The following is a 9,553-nucleotide window of genomic DNA, read 5'->3' on the forward strand; positions in this document are numbered from 1 at the left end:
TCACCTTTATTCCATGAATACCCTTCCTTATCTTCATTGTGAAGTAGTAGACTAATTTCCTTTTGATAGTCTGGGTCAATCACCCTAGCCAACACTGTAACTTCCTTCCCAGCCTATTGGCTTAATGATAGCAAGAGCCCAAAGTGTCCACAGGGGCAACTTTAACTTCAATTTTAATGGAATATGGAATAGTTGCTGTGTCTCACAGTGGCAGCATTCCTCTCTCTGGAACTAAGACCTCTAGGCCAGTAGAACATAATGTCAAGGGAACAGGAAGCAAACATTTTTCTAGTGAATCACTAGGGGTGATTGTGAGTGGTGCCACTTCTGCTTCCACACCTTGATTCCTGGACCTGTGAATCCTGGCTATGGGAGAAATACTATCATATATTGGACGTCGATTTAGAACATACATGGCCTTTTAGAGAACTTTGCCTTAGCCCAGCAAAGTATTGACACTTGGTTGACATTGTAATTGTGACTTCAAAAGGCCATTCCACAATTCTATCAACCTAGCTGCTTCAGAATAATGGGGAACATGGTAAGACCAGTGAATTCCATGAGCATGAGCCCATTGCTGCACTTATTTATCTTCAAATTGAGGTGCCTTGGTAAGAGGCAATGCTGTTTGGAATACCATGACAGTGAACAAGGCATTCTGTGAGTCCACAGATGGTAGTTTTGCTAAAAGCATTGCATGCAGGATAGACAAACCCATATATGGAGTAAGTGTTCCAGTGAGTAGAAGCCTCTGCCCTTTCCATGATGGAAAAGGTCCAACATAATCAACCTGCCACCAAATAGTTGGCTGATCACCCCGAGAAATGGTGCCATATCGAGGGCTCAGTGTTGGTCCCTGCTGCTGGCAATTAGGCACTCATCAGTGGTTGTAGTCAGGCCAGCCTTGGTGAGTGAAAGTCCATGTTGATGAGCCCATGCATAATCTCCCTCCCTGCCACCATGGCCACTTTGTTCATGGGCCCATTGGGTGATGACAGGGGTGGCTGGGAAAAGAGGTTGACTGGTGTCCACAGAGTGGGTCATACTATCCACTTGATTACTTAAATCCTCCTTTGCTGAGGTCACCTGTTAGTGATTACTCACATGGGATACAAATATCTTCACGGTTTTTGACCACTCAGAGAAGTTCATCCACATATCTCTTCCCCAAATTTCTGTCCCCAGTTTTTCAATCCTGCTTCCTCCAAATCCTTGACCAACCAGCCAAACCTTTGGGTACTGATCACGAATCAGCATATAATTGCACATTTGACAATTTCTCCTTTTATGTAAAGTGCACAACCACTTTACATAAAGTTCTGCCCATTAGAAATATTTCCCTTTACCACTGTACTTCAGGGATGTCCTACAAAGGGCCTGTAATGCTGCAGCTGTCCACTTTCAGGTGGTGCCTGTGTATCATGCAGAACCATCTGTGAACTAGACCCTAGTCTTCTCTTCCTCTGTTAACTGATCATAGGAAACTCCCCATGAGGCCATCAGTGCAGGCTGGGGTAGAGAAAGCAGGGTGGCAGGAGTGGAGACCATGGGAATTTTAGCCACTTCCTCATATAACTTTCTTGTGCCCTCAGGACCTGTTCAATCTTGATTATGTATACATACACCACTTCCATTTGATGATGGAATGCTGTTATTCACGACCCACTCTATAGCTATATGGGTCAAAAAGCAACCAGTTCATGATGGACAGCTAAGTCAAACATTCAGTTTACACCAAAGCCAAGTAACAGGCCAAAGGCTGCCTCTCAAAAGGAGAGTAGTTATCTACAGAAGATGGCAGGAACTTGCTCCAAAATCCTAAAAGCCTCCACTGTGATTCACCTACAGAGACCTGCCAAAGGCTCCAAACAGCACCCCCATCTGTCACTGACACCTCAAGCATCATTGGATCTGCTGAATCACATGGTCCAAGTTGCAGAGCAGCTTGCACAGCAGCCTGTACCTGTTGCAGAGCCTTCTGCTGTTCTTGACCCCACTCAAAACTGGCCAACTTGATAAATGTGCTGGAGTAACACACCCCAAAGAGAAATGTGTTGCCTCCAAAATCGAAATAGGCCCACTAGGCATTGTGTCTCTTTCTTGGTTGTAGGAGGGGCCAAATGCAGCAACTTATCCTTCACCTTAGAAGGAATATATACATGTGCTCCACACCACTGAACCTTTAGAAATTTTACAGAGGTTGAAGGTCCCTAAATTCTAGTTAGATTTATTACTCTTCCTCTGTTATACAAATGTCTCACCAATTAGTTTTGTTTGTTTGCTACTTTTCGCTCACTGGATCCAGTCAGCGTAATGTCATCAACGTAATGGAACAGTGTGATATCTTGTGGAAGGGAAACATGATCAAGATCTCTGTAAACAAGATTATGACACAAGGCTGGAGAGTTGGCATACCCCTGAGGTAAGACAGTGAAGGTATATTCCTGACCTTACCAGCTGATGACAAATTGCTTTAGATGGGCCTTATGGACAGGAATGGAGAAAAAGGCATTTGCCAAGTCAATGTCCTTCCACCAGGTACCAGATATGTTTATTTCCTCAAGCAATGAAACCACATCTGGTACAGTAGATGCAACTGGAGTCACCACTTGGTTAAGCTTGTGATAATCCACTGTCGCTCCATGATCCATCTGTCTTTTGCACAGGCCAAATGGGACAGTAGAACAAAGATGTGGTGGGAAACACCACCCCTGTGTCTTTCCTTGATGGTGGCACTAATTTCCTCAATCTGTCTAGGAATGTGATACTGTTCTTGATTTACTGTTTTTCTAGGTAGACACAGTTCTAATGGCTTCCATTTTGCCTTTGCCTCCATAGTAGCCCTCACTCTACCAGTCAGGGAGCCAATGTGGGGGTTCTGCTAGTTGTTAGATATGTCTATTCCAATTATGCATTCTGGCACTGGGGAAATGACCACAGGATGAATCTGGGGACCCATTGGAGCCACTGTAAGTCAGACCTGAGTTAAAACTCCATTAATTTCCTGACCTCCATAAGCCCCTACTTTAATTGGATGACCACAATGGCGTTTTGGGTCTCCTGGAATCAACATCAGCTCAGAGCCAGTTTCCAGTAGTCCCCAAAATGTCTGATCATTTGCTTTTCCACAATGCACAGTTACCCTGGTAAAAGGCCTGAGATCTCTTTAGGGAAGGATGAGAGAAAGCTTAACAGCATAAGTTATCGTTAGTGTAGCAGGATCCTTCCTCAAGGGGACTCGACCTTCCCTTCATTCAGGGGATTCTGGGTCTGTAAACTGGGTCATGTCTGGAAATTTATTGAGGGCCTGTGATTTGGTTTTCATAATTTAAATGAGTATTTCATCCATTCAACCCGGAAACTCTTCCAGGTTCAGAAAGTGACTGAAATTGACAAGCAGATATCCCCATGTGTTCCACTGAGGTGGCCATCTGGGTCCATCAAATGAATGAATATGTGGGCATTGTAGCAGTGCAGAGACAGGCTGAATCTAGACACGTTCTTTTTGCACCCTCTCAGGCACAAAATTTCAGAAAGAACTCTTCCATTTCTCAGCAAGAGAGACAGAGACTGCTAATTACTATGGGGCAGATTTCTCTGGTGAGAAGGCCCTCAATATAACTGGCAAGTGAGACTGATGCTTGTAGCCCTGAAGGACTAAAATGGGTCTTGACAAGAATTAGAATAGACATTGGCTCTGGAGGGTTTTCCTTGTCCAACGAACAATGAAAATGCTCANAAAAAAAAAAAAAAAAAAAAAAAAAAAAAAAAAAAAAAAAAAAAAAAAAAAAAAAAAAAAAAAAAAAAAAAAAAAAACAGAAGACATTGCGTGGATTTGGATGGCTGAGCATCATTTTTTCAGACCAAAGAGCACAAAGTACAGTCCATAAAGTCCAACAATGGGCAGAGAGATATCCTTCTGTGAGTACTAGTTTGAAGAGAAGTAGAACAGGCAATTGAAACATTGGTTGTCTAAAACAGGAGGAGATAAAGTCATGAAGAGCTGACTTACATGCCTTCAGTAGTGTGTGCTTACGCTAAACATGAATAGGACTGTAGTGCTCCTGCTAAACTTTTCTGTTTTGTTTTGTTTTCTGGTTGATTTGAGGAAGAGACGATGAGGAAGATGCATATATAATCATGAAGTTCTTGTCAAGGGAGGAGTACGCTGGTTTAAGGACTATATAATTCTTTGCTTTCTTCCCAAATAACCTCAGAAAAAAATTTTTTTTCTCCCTTACCTGATGCAGTGATCTTAGGACCAGAACTGTAACTACAAGTGCTGCAACAGCAGGGATGGTTTCTAAATAGAAAGCTGTAACTATGTTTTTAAACTTTATGTCAACAATTCCTAAAGGCATGATGGTGGTGGGTTGTGCCTTTACCACATGTAGCAAAACTGAGGCTAACAGTGAATGCAGCTATGTTGCCTGGTGGTAAAAATAGCTCACTAATTCTGTACTTTGCCCTGTCTGAATGGGTGTGAACTGAAGAGAAGCTACTTGCTAGACTTGTGTTGCTACCTGCAATGTAGACAAGCACAGTGGCGATTCTAATGCCCCTTCCAAAAGCGAAAAAATGTCGGTATTAATGAAGAGAAGGTGAAATAGTAGCTGAGAGTAAAGAAATGAATAAATGGGGTCTTCATTGAGGAAAATTTTATATTACATTAAAAAATCAAGAGTCTAAGAACAAGAGATAATATCTCAGAGCAATTATCGCAGATTCCTGAAAGGGTGACGCTGTATACTTACCAAGGTCACTCCTGCTTTTGGAACCTGACAAGATTGAGAGGATACTTGCATACTTGAGTGACCTTATCTTGGGAGATATTCATACACTATAAGGGACTGGATTGTTATTGATTAATTGTGCATAATGTATATATATATTTGATGTAAAAGTTTCATGGTAAAAAAAAAAAAAAAACAGTGGGTGGCCTGTGATATGGTATACACTGGTTTTTGTCCATGGTTACTAGTTCATAACTCCCACAGTCCTTAATACAATCTTTTATTATAATACTGGGTGTGTTAGAACTCAGGGTCAGGATCAGGTGCAGTGGCTCAGGCCTGTAATCCACGCACTTTGGGAAACCAAAATGGGTGGATCACTTGAGGTCAGAAGTTGAATGCCATTAGCTTGGCATGGTGGTGTACACCTGTAATCCCAGCTACTCGGGTGGCTGAATCAGAAGAATTGCTTGAATCTGGGAAACAGAGATTGCAGTGAGCTGAGATTGTACCACTGCACTCCAGCCTGGGCCACAGAGAAAGACTTCATCTCAAAAACAAAACAAAGAAACAACAAACTCAGGGGCAGGTCTGTGACCTACTGCCCTTCTTTCACTCTAATATTTCTCTGCCTTTCTGATTCTGGATCTTAAGACCTTTTCATGAGAGAGTCTCACCCTATGCCCTGGAGGAAGAAATCCAGATGTCATGAAGCTTGCATAAAACCCCAAGGGGGCAGACAGAGTTAAGGGAGCTTCCAGATAGCTGAACACATGGAGGTCTCTGGAGGATGGTGCACACAGAGAAGACATGGAAACTCTATGCCTCTTCCCTTATACCTCACCCTATGCATCTCTTCATCTAGTCTAGCAAGTAGTCTAATCTAGCAGGTAGCTCCTCCTCAGTTTACTCCCATTCAGACAGGGTAAGGTGCAGAATTAGTGAGCTATTTTTACCACCAGGCAATATAGCTGCATTCACTGTTAGCCTCATTTTGCTAGATGTGGTAAAGGCACAACCCACCACCATCATACCTTTAGGACTTTTGATGTAAAGTTAAAAAGGTGTATCTTTTGCAATATTATTTATAATAAACCAATAAACATAGGTAAGTGTTTCCCTGAGTTCTGTGAGCTGCTCGAGCAAATTAATCAACCCCAAACAAGGAGTCATGGGGACTCTAATTTAAAGCCACTTGACGAGAAGTTCTAAAGGCCCAGACTTACAGTTGGTGTGTGGAGAGGAGCAGTCTTGGGAATAAAGGCCTCTGCTGTGAGATCTGACACTATCTTCAGTTATGTTTATGATTGTTGTGGTTTGATAACAGAGGAAAACATGGTTTGGGAGCATTCTCCTTACACAGAATGTAGGAAAGATTGTCTTTGATCACTGATGCCAATCACATCTTTCCATCCTTAGGCAGTGGCTGCGTAGAACAGATAATCTGTATGCTGAAGAGAGCGAGCACAGAAATAGTGAGATATCACATTGAACTCAGCACTGCCCTGTCACAAGAAAAAGTAAAATTAAGCCAAACTCAGCTGACACTTGCTCATGTAGGAAATAATTAAACCAGCTCTAGCCAGATGGGATCACTCATCTCAGCTGTCACTACCAAGGACTAAAGGGTTCTGGGGTTCTAAGTAAACAGGACAGTCAGTCTAAGACATAAGGACTGCAATTCCTAGGTAAGTCATGGTGCAGAACTGGGCTCAGAGTCAACAGACTTGGTCAGGGCATGCAATATCCTGAGACACAAGCCAGGACAGCTAATGGGAATGCTTGCATCACTCATTCCAGCCCTAAGCAGTACACTTCATGACTACAAAAGAAACCGTTACCCTTCTGCATGAGGATAGGAGAGGGAAGAATGAAGAGGACTTTGTCTTGCATCTTAAAGATCAGCTCAGCCACGGTAAGCTAGGGCATGAGTCAGAGTCATGAGGCCCTTTTCAGGACCTAGCTTCTAGATGACATTTCTGGACAGATCCTGGGAATGAAGGAAATTCACTGCCTTGAGGGGAAGAATGCAGTCCTGTCAGGATCCATCACCTGCTGACTAAAGAGCCCTGAATAACCAGCAGTGATACCCAGGTAGTATACCATGGGCCTTGGTTGATACTCTGAAATGTGCTGTCTTCAGGAGGGGCTAAGCACATTTCCAGCTGTGGTGGCTATGGGGAGAGACTCCTTCTACTTGATAAAAGAGGAGGGAAATGTAAAAGGGACTTCATCAAGCACCTTAGGTACAAGCTCAGTGACAGGATGGTAGACCCTCAAGAGGGCTATTGGAGTCTCTGATTCCAGGTCTTGTTCAAAAGCCAAGAATTTCTGGACTTGTGCTGGGCCAGATGGGCCAATCATCCTGAAATGTGAGTCCCAGGCCAGGCAGCATTCACCAAAAGCTAATTGAGGAGCCCTTGGGCCTTAAGTGAGCTTTGGTGGCATAGCCTGGCAATATTCCTCATGGTTCTTTGGTGGTGGTGGTCATAAGTTGAGACTTTCTTGCCTCTGGAAAGGATGGAAGAGTGAGAAGGAATGTGCCTTGTGATTTGAGTGCCAGTTCAGCTTCAGTAAAATAGAACACCAAGTAGATTTCTAAAGCATTTGACTTCATTCCCTAGCTCCCAAAGGGCATCTCTGGATCCACCAAGGGCCTGGGAAATCCTGTCACCCCTAGGGCAAGGACATGAGTGTGGCTTCTTTTACCACCTGCTGATTGTAGAAACCCAAGTCGTTAAGAGAAGATAGGCAGTAGCCACGGAGTGGTTATAGTGGTCTTGAGCAAAACCCAGGACTCTTCTGGCTTCAGATTTGATCCAGTTCAATCCTAGTGGTGCTGGAAATAGGGTTGCTTATGTCACACTGCCACCATCCCCAGGTGACTAAAAAAAGAGAGAAAGACTTCATTTGATTGAGAGAAAGTACGAGAAGAAAGCAGAGTCTCCGTGTGATAATCCAGAAAAATTCTTTTGGATCTTATCTGAGGCCATCACAGTGGTACCTCTATGATTCTGCAAGAACCACAGCATTACTGTCTTGGATTGGCCCCAATGCAGATATGGCTTAGATCACAACACTCAGTTTTTTTTTTTTTAATATCTGAAAAGCCTTCCCACAAAGAACAGGTACAAACAAGTTCAGACAGCAAAGACTACAATAAGTACATAATGTTTCAAAGGTCACAGTGAGACAAACATCCACAGTCACCAAGACCATTCAGGAAAGCATGACCTGATCAAGCAAACTGAATAAGGAATCAGGGAACACTCCTGGGAAAACAGAGATATGTGAACTTTCAGACAAAAAGTTAAAAATAGGAAACCATCCAAAATTTAAGATAACACAGAGAGGGAATTCAGAATTCTATGAGACAAATTTACCAAATTATTTAATTACTGAAATAATTAAAAAGAAGTAATCAGAAATTCTGTAGTTGAAAAATGCAACTGACATACTGAAGAATGTATAATAGTCACTTAATAGCAGAATTGACCTATCAGAAGAAAGAATTAGTGATCCTGAAGACAGGCTATTTGGAAATGCACGGAGAAGACAAAGGAGAAAGAAATATAAAACAATGAAGCATGCCTACAGAATTTAAAAAATAGCCTTGAAGGGCCAAATCTAAGAGTTTTTGTCTTATAGAAGAGGTAGAGAAAAAAATAGAAATAGAAACTTTATTCAAAAGAATAACAACAGAAAACTTTCCAAACCTAGAGAGGGATACCAATATTCAAGTTCAAGAAGGTTATAGAACACCAAGAAGATATAACCCACAGAAGGCCACCTCAATCCCTTTTAAAATCAAACTCACAAAGGTCAAAGATAAAGAAAAGATCCTAAAAGAAACAAGAGAAAAACAAAAACAAATAACATACAGTGGAGCTCTGCAACCCTTCTGGTGGCAGACTTTTCACTGGAAAGCTTACAGGCCAGAAGACAGTAGCATAACATATTTACAGTGCTGAAGGAAATAAAAATTGACCCTAGAATAGTATATCCAGTAGAAATAGCCTTCAAACACAGAGGGAAAAAAAGATTTTCTCAGACAAAAAGAAAAAAAAAAAAGTCTGAGGGGTTTCATTAACACATGATTTGTCCTACAAGAAGTGCTATAGGCAGTATTTCAATCAGAAAACAAAATGATGTTAACGAGCAATAAGAAATCATCTGAAGGTACAAAACTCACTGATAATAGTAAGTACACAGAAAATCACAGAACATTATAATACTATTACTGTGGTGTGTAAAGTACACTTAAGTAGAAAGACTAAAAGATAGCCTGATAAAAATACTAATTACAAAAATTGTTCAAGCTATAGAAAGTACAATAAGATAAAAATAAAAACAACAAGTTAAAAATCAGAGAGACAAAGTTATGGTGTAGAGTTACTACTGGTACTGTTTTTGCTTGTTTGTTTGATTGTTTCTTTAGTGTTAAGTTGTGATCGGCAACAAACCAAAGTGTTATAAAATAGTATTTGCAAGCCTTGTGGTAATCTCAAATCAAAAAACTTACAAAAATACACAAAAAATGAAAAACACGAAACTAAATGATATCACCTTGACAAAAAAAAAATGACTAGAAGGAAGAAAGGCGTGAAAAGCAGACCAGAAAAAAAATAACAATATAACAGGAGCAAGCTTTTATTTATTAATAATAGAATTGAATGTAAATGGACTATACTTTGCAATCAAAAACATAGAGTAGTTGAATGAATTTAAAAAATAAGACCCAATGATCTGTTGCCTATAAGAAACATATTTTATCTATAAAGAAACACAGAGATTAGAAACAAAAGGATGGAAAACTATAT

The sequence above is a fragment of the Cebus imitator genome, unplaced genomic scaffold (assembly GCF_001604975.1).
Source record: "Cebus imitator isolate Cc_AM_T3 unplaced genomic scaffold, Cebus_imitator-1.0 Scaffold604, whole genome shotgun sequence".
Lineage (NCBI taxonomy): Eukaryota > Metazoa > Chordata > Mammalia > Primates > Cebidae > Cebus > Cebus imitator.